This window comes from Apodemus sylvaticus, chromosome 13 (assembly GCF_947179515.1).
Source record: "Apodemus sylvaticus chromosome 13, mApoSyl1.1, whole genome shotgun sequence".
NCBI classification, from domain to species: Eukaryota; Metazoa; Chordata; class Mammalia; order Rodentia; family Muridae; genus Apodemus; species Apodemus sylvaticus.
Genome location: NC_067484.1, coordinates 86515637 through 86528474, shown reverse-complemented (window position 1 = coordinate 86528474; position 12838 = coordinate 86515637).

The window sequence follows — 12838 nt, the reverse complement described above, 5'->3', positions numbered from 1 at the left end:
ATAAGACAGAAGTCATAAAAAACTTATTCTTGCAAGAATGAATGCTGGAGGCTGTTTGACAATGAAACATCAAAATAATAATTGACAAATTTGGTCACAGTAGGTGCTTGTTTATGAAAACATTACTGTGTGTTCTAGAATCTCTTTGTACAATAGGCACCTTTCAGATTTGTTCACTACCCAAGCTAATTCAACAGACAAGTTGTCATTAAATCTTGAAGGTAGGAGGCAAACAAGATTTGCAGGCTTTTAATGGTTCAACACCTCAGTTAAACATTATTTAAAGAACTTTATTGCTTATATTTGTCATTTATAATGTTAGAGCCCTGTTACTACAATCATTTTAAGACTTGTATTTTAATCCTTGAATCTCAGCTAAAACTGAAGGACTGTAACCACAATGCCACTGTGTATTTTATTATGATTATATACTTCAAGCTACACATGGTTCTGTAGATACATGATCAATATTGAGGGATGTTATGGATGTTTTAATATCTATGTAAAAATCAAAGAATATAAAATAAAGATCATGATAGAGAGTACATATTTCAGTGATAAAGCACTTGACTTCCAGGTGTGAATTCCTGGGTTCAGTTCTTTGCAACCACACTGTACAGTAACATATGTATATGTATGTCTGTGTATCCCATTTCTTAATTTTATGGTTATGACTATTTTACCTACATATGTACACATTAGTATGTATATATTGTATATGTGTATGTGTATCTGTATGTATATATATTTGAATATATGCATACCATGTGCATTCCTGGTGTCCAAAAAGGCCAAAAGATGATATCAGATATCTTAGAAGTGGCAAAAATAGAGTTGTAAGCTGCTGTGTGGAGACAGAGAATTGAACTCACAGAGAATTTGGCTAGAAAAGTAGCCAAAGCTTCACCCCAGTTACCTACACATCCTATTTCTTAACCAATAAACATGGTTTAGCAAGGTAAGATTCCCAAAACTATGTGGAACAATTAAAAGCATGGTGAGTATAGTGAATTGCTCCACTACATTCTAAGAACACGTGGGTACTTCAGAAAGGAAACTTGGAGCTCTGAGACTGAGATGCATAATCTCATGCAGTTTTATGGTTTTATTGTTTTCTGCATGACTGGAACTTGAGCCACCATGCTGCACGAATGGAGTGGGGACTATTCATTTTACCAGAACAACTTGCAAAACATGACCATAGTTATTAGGTAGTTTTTCCAGACATACAGCCAAAGCAAACAGTTTAGCAGATGTTCTTTATGCTCTTATGTAAGAATGGCAGCAATTTCCTGAGATACATGTGAAAACCAACTGCTTAGGTCTTGAGAATATTTGAAAACTGTAACTGCATGCATATATATATATATATATATATATATATATATATATATATATATATTCTGCAAAGAAATTATATATATATATGTATATATATATATGTATGTATGTATGTATATATATTCTTTCTCCCTCTATTCCTAGTCTCCCTGACCTCTGCTGTGGACTGGGTACCTGTGGAGGAGACCAGACTAGGGATGAGGTAGGGGGTGGGGGTGTGCAAGTCCTTGGTCCAGTCTGGTGCCTGGAAATGCTGAGAGGCCTGTTCTGTTGTTCTAACATGGCAGACTTAGATGAAAGGAGGCAGCCCATGTTTTTTCAGCTTTATTGTAGAAAAGTAGACTGAGAGGGGAGATAGAGAGGGAGAAGCCAGCCATGACCCTGTGGAAAGAGGGCAAGGGAATGGGAGAAGATAAAGGTAAGAGAAAGAGAGTGAGAGTGAGAGAGAAGAGAAAAGAGAAGAGAGGAGAGGAGAGGAGAGAAGAGGAGAGAAGAGAAGAGAAGGGATGGGAGGGAAGGGGAGGGGAAGGGAGGAGAGCAGAGGAGAGCAGAGGAGAGGGGAGGGGATGGGAGAGGAGGGGAGGAGGAGGGGAGAAGGTGAGGGGAAGGAAAAAGGGAGGGGGTGAGGGGAAGGGGAAGGGGAAGGGCAGGGGAAGGGAGGGGTAGCGAAGGGAAGGGGAGAGGAGGAGAAGGGAGAAGAGAATGGGGCATGGGAGGGGAGGGGAGGAGAGGAAAAGGAGAGGAGAGGAAAAGGAGAGGAGAGGAAAGGGAGAGGAGAGGAAAGGGAGAGGAGAGGAAAGGGAGAGGAGAGGAAAGGGAGAGGAGAGGAGAGGAAAGGGAGAGGAGAAGAAAGGGAGAGGAGAGGAGAGGAGAGGAGAGGAGAGGAGAGGAGAGGAGAGGAGAGGAGAGGAGAGGAGAGGAGAGGGCAAGAGAGGAAGCCAAGTATCCCCTTTTATAGTGGGCCAGGCTGCCTGGCTGTTGCCAGGTAACTGTGGGGTGGACTCCAGCCAGAATACTAGGGGCCTAGGACATGGCCCTATGGAACTGATGGTCACAGAATAATAGAGTGAAAGGCCTCATGGTGTCAGCCTAGTGTCTGGGAACATGGGTAAATACCCCGTCCTTTGTGGATTAAGTCCACTGGGTCACTGGAATTTAAACCTAGCTCAACCAGAACACAGACTGCCTTTCATGGCCCAATACTCTACCACCTCTTTTGTCCTCCAGATACACTCCCTTTCTGTTTCTCATTAGAAAATTACAGGTGTCTATCAGATAATAATGAAATAAGACACAATCAAATGTAAGTTGAAGCAGAAACTATCATATCAAAATTGAACATGGCAATGTAAAAGGAGGAAAAGTGTCCCGTGAGCACACACGAGTCAGAAATCCACTTGTCCCATACTCAGAAGCCCCCTAAAAATCCAAAGCTAATAGCTATAACATATATGCAGAGGATCTGGTGAAGATTCAGTGTTTGCTGCTCTCATTTCCGTAAGATCGTTTGTGCCTTGCTTATTTGATTCCGAGGTCCTTATTCTCCTCCTGTCCTCTATTTCTGACTCCTACAATCTTTCCCCTTCTTCTTCCTCTGGATTCCCTGATCTCTAAGGGAAGGCATTTTTCAGAGTCCTCTAATTTAGAATTTCTTAGCATTAGGTCTGTTTAGGAGTCTCTGCATCTGTTCCAATCAGCTGCCAAAGGAAGCCTCTCTGATGAAAACTGTATCAGGCATTGATCAGTGAGTATTGCATTAATCATAAAATATTTTATTGATTTTTTTTTAGACAAGCAGCGTTGGCTTCTACCATAGTTCTCTGGAGCATCTAGTCTATGGCTCTTGGTTACCCAAGAAATATCAAGTATGAGTTTCTTCTCATAGAGGTAGCCTCACATTAAATCAGACAATGGTTGGCTACTCCAACTTCTGTGCCACCATTGCTCTAGAATATTCTGTAGGCAAGATAGGCTGTAGGTCATAGATTTTTGTGGCTGGCTTTGTATCTGATTTTCTCTTCTATTAGTCTGCCAAGCACTTTCCTGCAGCAAAAAGAATAGAAAATACATGTAAGGTAAAATGTTGATCATGTAATCAACAGATCAACTTTTCTATGTTCAGTGAGTTTTCCGGGTATTGTCTATGGCAATGGGGCCTACAAACTTCATAATTTTATTTTTACAGGTAAGTACTACTCCATTATGTAAATACACCAAATTTTCTTCACCCATTTGATGGATTAAGATCAACTAGGTTGCTTCTGGGTTCTGATTCTTATGAGTAAATCCAAAATGAACATGGTTAAGAAAGTGTCCTTATGGTAGAATGCCCAAGAGTGGTATGGTTATATTTTGAGATAGATTGATACTCAGCTTTCTGAGGAACTAGAAGTTAGCAGCTATATGAGTTTGCATTACCACCAGCAATGGGGGAATATTCTAATTGTTCTATATTCTTACTAGCCTTAACTATCAACCAGAATTGATCTTAGTCATTCTAAGAAGTGTAAAATGCACTAAAGTTTTTTTTTCATATTTTCCTGCTTGCTAAGAACGTTGTACATTTCTGTGACTATATCTCAGGCATTTGATATTATAACATTGAAAATAATGTTTTGATCTGTATCCTATGTTTTAATTGGATTACTTTGATTTTTTGATATCATGTTCTTACATTTTTATATATTTAGATACTAGATATATAGATATCCTATAGATGCGGAGTTGGTACAAAAAAAATTCCTAATCTAAAGGCTTCTTCTATGTCTAATTCACACTGTTCTTGGCTTTATAGAATCCTTTCAGTTTCATGGGATCCCATTTGTTAATTTTGTATCTTAATGCCTTGGTTGGTGGTGTTCTGTCAGAGCATTGCATCGTGCGTCAATGAGTTCAAGATTCTTCCTACATTATCGTCTATGAGAGGCATTTATCTTGACTTATATAGAAGTCTTTGATCTACTTGGTTCTGAGTTTTGTGCAGGGTGATAAATATGGATCTATACCGGATCATTCTACATGCAGCATCCAGTTTTAACAGCATCATTTATAGAAGATGCTTTCTTTTTGCCAGTATATATAGCTGCCTTCTTTATCAAAGTTCAGGTATCCACAGATGGATGGATTTATGCCTGCTTTTCAGTACCATTCCACTGATCATTGTGTCTATTCATGGTACAATACCACGCAGCTTTTATTGCTATAGCTCTGCAGAACAACTTGAAATAAAGAATGATGGAATCTCCAGCAGGTTTTTAACTGCTCAGGATTATTTTCCCTAAGCTTTTGTTTTTTCATATAAAGTTGAGAATTGTTCTTTCAAAGTCTGTAGAGAATTGTGTTGAAATTTGATTGAGATTTTATTGAACATGTAGATTGTTTTCAGAAAAATATTCATTTTTACTATGCTTATCCTACCAATCCATGACCATAGGAGATTTTGCATCATCTGCAATCTTCAATTTATTTCTTCAAAGACTTGAAATTATATGATACAAGTGTTTTAGAGGCTTTGCTAGAGTTACCACATGTTATTTTGCATTATTTGAGAATATTGTAAATGTGTTATTTCCATGATTCCTTTATTATTCTTTTTTTTCATTTGTATATAGTAGTGCTACTTTTGTTGTTGTTGGTGGTGGTCGTGGTGGTGGTGGTGTTAATCTTGTATCCATCCACTTTGATGAAATCATTTATAAGCGGTAGGTGCAATTTTTAGAGTCCCATATATATCATCACATCAGAAATTTTTAATAAACTGAAAGGATGACCTGACTATACACCTGCAGCACTGTGTACTGAGCAGATAAAAAAAACCCATTCACACTCTTTTGTTCTTTATGTTTTTTAATGAAGCTTAAAGTTGAGTTAGGGTGATGTAAAATTCTGTTTATAAAAATGTAGCATCTTATAAGCATCAGGTTTATGTTTTGGAGATCTTATACATGGAAAGCTATAACAAATAAAATGTTCAATACCTGTCTGTGTTCTACAGGTTATAGCATACATATTCAGAAGCTCTTTTGAAGAGGCATGTGTACTGTTGTTATTTGTTGAAGGACCTATAGTAATAATGTATATCCAAAGGATATCAGAGCATATCTGTGTCTTAAAATTAGAATATTTACTTTAGAGAGAAGAGAGGAATTATTTATATATTACTGCTAATTAACCTGTTTTGCCTTGCAATATATTTTTTGCATTATTTAAGAAATGTCAGTGCTAGTTTACATTGCAACCCTGTAGCTACTTATAAGCTAAGCAGATATTTTTTCATTCCATGCAAAAAGGCAATATTTGAAATTTTAGAGCATCCTGAAATATCCACAGATGCTCATAAGAACTATTGTTATGCATTTGTTAAATTTATAGGTCAAGCAATGCATGATTGATAGTTTTCCCTTAAAGTATGTTGGATTTAAAAACACCCATGGTGCCTTGTAAAAATATAAATCTTCAGGGTATTATTGATGCAAATATATAAATAAATAAACAATCTACTCTATGCTTCAGGAATCTCCATTCTGAATATTTATCTAAAGGTTTGCATTATATAATGAGTTTTCTACTATTAAATATTTTAAAATATCCCCCACAAATAACTCTGCGGAAAAAAAATAAGAACATAATTTAATAGATATTTTTCTGAAAATACATTCCAAAGGTTGTATGGCTATGAAAGAGTGTTGTTTAAAATCATTGGCCATCAAGAAAAAGAAAATTTAAAAATCAGTGATAAATGTATCCCATACATAATCAGAAAGGTATTGCGTATAAGATTAACAACAGCAGCAGCCACAACAAAATGGAGGTAGGCCAAAGAGTTGTCCCAGTTAACAAAGCTGCTTACCAAGCCCAAGTACCTAAATCTGATCACTGGAAACCACATAAATGGAAGGAAAAGATGGAATCCACAAAGGTATCCTCTGATTTGCATATGTTGCTTATTATACACATTCACACACACACACTCTCTCTCTCTCACACACACACACACAAACTTGTTTTAAGAGAGCTTTTCTTTCTTTTGAAAAGAGTTGGAGATGATACTAAAAAGAAATAATTGCATATTGTTGTGGTGATGTACAATGATGTTAGCATCATAAAAACAGTATAATAGGCTCGAAACAAACAAAACCAACCAGATATACATAGAAACTTAGCCTACCATGGTGTTTCATACATGTTATTTCATATAGGAAGCAAGTAAATAGATGTGCTCATCATGAACATTAGGGAAAGCAGGAATATTAAACAAAGAGTTTTCCTTTCAAAGAAGGAGATTTATAACCTCTTTTTTTCTACTGAGCAAGCTGGGGATGGATGTTAGTAATAGTCTCTCACGTAACAGCAGCCTGCTGAGATTCTTGTGTTTATTTCGGTCAATATAGACTGCCGTGTACTCACACCCTTGTCATGGAATTTGTTTACCTTAATTGATTTTCCAGTTATCTACAAAACCTGTCTTTACAAAAGATGTTACTTTACAATAGATTCAACGTGACCACACCTCAAATTTTGTTGTGCAGATAAGATCGAATTGATACTCATTGGCAAACTTTTTTAAAAAATTTGTATTGTCCTTAAATATTAAATTAAAAGAAAAGCTCAGTGGCAGACTCTTACCGTTTGAACAGATACCAGCTACTGAGTCATATGGAACAGGCTTCCATCTTACCCCCCATTCATCAACAGTGTGTTGGCTGTGATGTTCTGAGAGACTGCTTCTGTGCTAGCGCTTAGAAGGTGAAAACAAAACTCAGAATTTATGGTCATTTCTAGATCTAGGCTATTGAAACCTACGTCAATAAACAAACACATTAAGCAATTCAGTAGTCTCCTTTCTGAGAAACTGAAGAACTCCTGAGAATCCATTAAATGGATTTCAATTAATATATTAAAACAAAGCCTGAACTCCAACCATTTCTGTAAACATATCCATAACTAAAATATGAAAATCAGATTAATATCCATCAAAAGCTTACTATAAAAAGAACTTCAACAAAACAATTGGATATTATTTTATTCTAAAATATAATACTCCCTTTTGTCATAACATGAATAGCAGGCGTATTACTAAGTAGAAGTCAGATGAAATGACCAGTAACTTCTGAAATGCTGAAACAGGGAAGCTCAATGTTGTCAAAATCACTTAAGAAAATCAAGGAAAAAAGTGGAAAGATCAGTAAACCACAAAGTTGTGTAGAGATAAATGAGTAGATGATGATCAATATATGATATTTACTCTGTTCAAACTGCATCCTAAATAATCTAATGTGCGAGGTCAGCTTAAAGCCAACAATTCAGTTTTAAAATCATTTTTATGAAACAAAAATTGTGTCAAGTATTAATATAAACAAATTTGATTATTCTAATGATAATGATAAAGATAGTGATGATAGAAGTAGTATGACATAATATATATTTCTGTTTCCTTGATGATAAAGATAGTTTCCTAGCTCTACACTTTTGCTGAAGCTGATCAGATAAATCAAATATAAATAGTTTATTGTATGTCAGATTTCTGTGAGGCCGTTAATTATTATTCTATGTTAAGTATTTGGATCATTTATTTAAACACTATTTGGGAATAGTTGCCTTTAAATTGCTATAGTCATATCTAAAATACTTGGTGCTGTGTCAGCTAGTTCAAAGGCCTATAAACATAATATCCCTTAGCAAGGTGGGTAGCAGTGTATGTTGTAGCTCAACAGTCCTATGTTTAGGATTTACTTGGATCAAGGTAGATTACACTCCTAAACTCTAGTCCTACATAATACATGTGTGAATGCCTCACACTTCAGACAAGAAAGTGTGTGCTGAATAACACGGTAAGGACTGCTTAATCTCAGACTATCCTGATATTACCAGACATATTTTACAAGTGAAATGCTCTGAGTTGAGGTCAGAATATACCTCTCACCTGGAGAAATGTTCAAGCAATCTTATCAATGCATCCTGCTTGTGATATTACTAATATAAATATTTATATATGACCAGAGTTATGTGATTTTCTTTCTTTCCATTAAGCTTAAAATTATTTTTATATTTATAACAATATATTGCAAACATATTACAGAGTGCCACACTATTATATTTTTAATGTTTACTTAAAATCTAAAAATTCTATGGATCATGACAAATCTTCCAATAATAGGAGATATTCTTTAATATACTGAAAAGAAAATCTATTTGGCTTTATCATACTAGGTCATTTGTTCATTGGGAGAAGAAAAATTGAAAAATAAACCATTACTTATCACGGAAATTGATCTTGCATCTAGACTATGTGGCTTGGCTTTGTCTACAGAGCAATTTATCAAAAGCCAAATTTTCTTATAAATGAACCTATAAATATAAATAAAAGCTATTATTGTAAGTAAAAATACCTGTTTGTAAAACAAAAAGACACAAATTAAATGAAAGTAATGTTTTCTTTAAATATATTAAAAGAAACATGTAGTTTGACTTGGAACATAGTAACTGGGCTTCTCAGTCTCAATAGAGATAAAAACTTTCATGTTTAGACTTCAAAATGATGCAAACTTGCATTATCATTACAGTTGATGATCAAAAATTTAAATGTCAGGATCCTGTGTGCCAGAATAGAAAAGATTATATAGACGTTTGATCCAGACGCTAGTAGGGAGTTTGAATTTTGACTCCTTCTTGAGATAGTGGAAAAGATGGAACAGAAGATGGTATGGCCTCTCAATATGGTATGGTGGCTCTCTTATGGCTTCAGACACCATCCTAAATGCTGGTCTCAGAGAAGGAATATATTCTTCTATTTATTCTTTACTCCATTGTCAGAATAAAGTGAATGTCAGATTATAGTTCTTTCTATGGTTGTAAAAAGTCATCTTCCTTTGGTTTTCAAAGATATTGGAATACTACTAAATTTCAACATTTTAAGTGTTGTGATATCTACAGATTCTTATCAGATGCTTCTCCCAAAGCTATTGCAATCGTCTACAGGCCATTTTACATTTCTCAGATCCTTTTGAAAGGATAAGGCACGTGATATGAGCTTCAGATTTCTGCCAGATGTATCTTAACAGCTGCAAGTTCATATGACTGAAGTAAAGATAATTCTCAGCATAGTGGCTGTTATGGGAGGCGAGTCTCCCCAGAAGAGATACTTTAAGACTGGCAGGCTTGAAATGGCAGTGAACCATGATTACTGTTTTCACTGGGTTTTCCTGTCTAAAATCAGAGACAAGGTATGTCTTGGGGTAGAAGCTTGTGTAAGGAGTCTTCTTGTCTCCACTGACAAAGGTTGACAGGTTTGCAGTCCCCAGCAGAGATGAGCATCTGACAACACCAGATGCTTTGAGTGCCTCTTCATGCTCAGGCTGAAGTAAACATCTAGAATTTCACTGCTGACAGGATGAAGAGAGGCTATGATTTTCTTTGGTATTTTGTTGTGAAATATTTATTGTCTAATATTTTTGTGCTTTAAGGGACTGATCTTTAAAGTTCCTTGGCTAGAGTGAACAGGATTTTCTTGTGAATTTCTATGTCAACATCATTATCAACCAGGTTACTTACTTTCTCAAGCACACTGTCCAGAACACATAAAGGCAATAACAATGCAATGATATGGCTAAAAGAACTCATTTATATAAATTTTCATAAAATTTTAAGGAATTAGTAGTCTGTCTATTTTTCCACCTGGTCAATTTTCTTGTTAGTTTTATATACGTACATAAAATTTGTGTGTATAATACATATATATATGTATATTATTGAAAATGTATGTATGATATGTATAAATGCACATATATATACAATATACATATATAATATGCATATGTATATACAAAGAAAAATTATATAGAAATAGAAATGTAGGTATGTTTTTTAGTTTTATTTAGAAAATAAAAAACGGGTTGTTTTGATTTGTATTTCCCTAATGACTAATGAAGTTGAGCATTTTTTAAGATGCTTCTCTGCCATCCGAAGTTCTTCAGGTGAGAATTCCCTGTTTAACTCTGTACCCCATTTTTTAATAGGGTTGTTTGGTTTTCTGGAGTCTAACTTCTTAAGTTCTTTATATATATTGGATATTAGCCCTCTATCTGATGTAGGATTGGTGAAGATCTTTTTCCAATTTGTTGGTTGCCGATTTGTCCTTTTGATGGTGTTCTTTGCTGTACAGAAACTTTGTAATTTTATGAGGTCCCATTTGTCAATTCTTGATCTTAGAGCATACGCTATTGGTGTTGTGTTCAGAAATTTTCTCCCTGTACCAATGTCCTCAAGGGTCTTCCCCAGTTTCTTTTCTATTAGCTTCAGAGTGTCTGGCTTTATGTGGAGGTTCTTGATCCATTTGGATTTGAGCTTAGTACAAGGAGACAAGGATGGATCAATTCGCATTCTTCTGCATGCTGACCTCCAGTTGAACCAGCACCATTTGTTGAAAAGGCTATCTTTTTTCCATTGGATGTTTTCAGCCCCTTTGTCGAGGATCAAGTGGCCATAGGTGTGTGGGTTCATTTCTGGATCTTCAATCCTGTTCCATTGATCTGCCTGCCTGTCACTGTACCAATACCATGCAGTTTTTAACACTATTGGTCTGTAGTATTGCTTGAGGTCAGGGATACTGATTCCCCCAGAATTTCTTTTGTTGCTGAGAATAGTTCTAGCTATCCTGGGTTTTTTGTTATTCCAGATGAATTTGTTAATTGCTTTTTCTAACTCTGTGAAGAATTGAGTTGGGATTTTGATGGGTATTGCATTGAATCTGTATATTGCTTTTGGCAAAATGGCCATTTTAACTATATTGATTCTGGCGATCCATGAGCATGGGAGGTTTTCCCATTTTTTGAGGTCTTCTTCCATTTCCTTCTTCAGAGTCTTGAAGATCTTGTCATAAAGATCTTTCACATGTTTGGTAAGAGTCACCCCAAGGTACTTTATACTGTTTGTGGCTATTGTGAAGGGGGTCATTTCCCTAATTTCTTTCTCAGCCTGCTTATCCTTTGAGTATAGGAAGGCCACTGATTTGCTTGAGTTGATTTTATAACCTGCCACTTTGCTGAAGTTGTTTATCAGCTGTAGGAGTTCTCTAGTGGAGTTTATTGGGTCACTTAGGTAGACGATCATGTCATCTGCAAATAATGATAGTTTGACTTCTTCCTTTCCAATTTGTATCCCTTTGACCTCCTTATGTTGTCGAATTGCCCGAGCTAGTACCTCAAGTACAATATTGAAAAGATAAGGAGAGAGGGGGCAGCCCTGTCTAGTCCCTGATTTTAGTGGGATTGCTTCAAGTTTCTCTCCATTTAGTTTGATGCTGGCTACCAGTTTGCTGTATATTGCTTTTACTATGTTTAGGTATGGGCCTTGAATTCCTGTTCTTTCCAAGACTTTAAGCAAGAAAGGATGCTGAATTTTGTCAAATGCTTTTTCAGCATCCAATGAAATGACCATGTGGTTTTTTTCTTTGAGTTTGTTTATGTAGTGGATTGCATTGATGGATTTCCATATATTAAACCAAACCTGCATTCCCGGGATAAAGCCTACTTGATCATGGTGGATGATCGTTTTGATGTGTTCTTGGATTCGGTTGGCAAAAATTTTATTGAGTATTTTTGCATCGATGTTCATAAGGGAAATTGGTCTGAAGTTCTCTTTCTTTGTTGGATCTTTGTGTGGCTTTGGTATCAGCGTAATTGTGGCTTCGTAGAAGGAATTGGGTAGTGTTCCTTCTGTTTCTATTTTGTGGAATAGTTTGAGGAGTATTGGTGTTAACTCTTCTTTGAAGGTCTGATAGAATTCTGCATTGAAACCATCTGGTCCTGTGCTTTTTTTGGTTGGAAGACTTTCTTTGACTCCTTCTATTTCTTTAGGTGTTATGGGACTGTTTAGATGATCTATTTGGTCCTGATTTAATTTTGGTATTTTGTATCTGTCAAGGAAATTGTCCATTTCCTCCAGATTCTCCAGTTGTGTTGAGTACAGGCTCTTGTAGTAGGATCTGATGATTTTTTGGATTTCCTCAGTTTCCGTTGTTATATCTCCCTTTTCATTTCTAAGTTTGTTAATTTGGATACTTTCTCTGTGCCCTTTGGTCAGTCTGGCTAAGGGTTTATCTATCTTGTTGATTTTCTCAAAGAACCAGCTCCTGGATTCGTTAATTCTTTGTATGGTTCGCTTTGTTTCCAATTGATTGATTTCAGCCCTGAGTTTGATGATTTCCTGCCTTCTACTCCTCCTGGGTGAATTGGCTTCTTTTTGTTCCAGGACTTTCAGGTGTGTCATTAAGCTGCTAGTGTATGCTCTCTCCATTTTCTTTTTGGAGGCACTCAGGGCTATGAGTTTACCTCTTAGCACTGCTTTCATTGTGTCCCAAAGATTTGGGTATGTTGTACCTTGATTTTCATTAAATTCTAAAAAGTCTCTGATTTCTTTCTTTATTTCTTCTTTGGTCAAGGTGTCATTGAGTAGAGTATTATTCAGCTTCCATGTGTATGTGGGCTTTCTGTTGTATTTG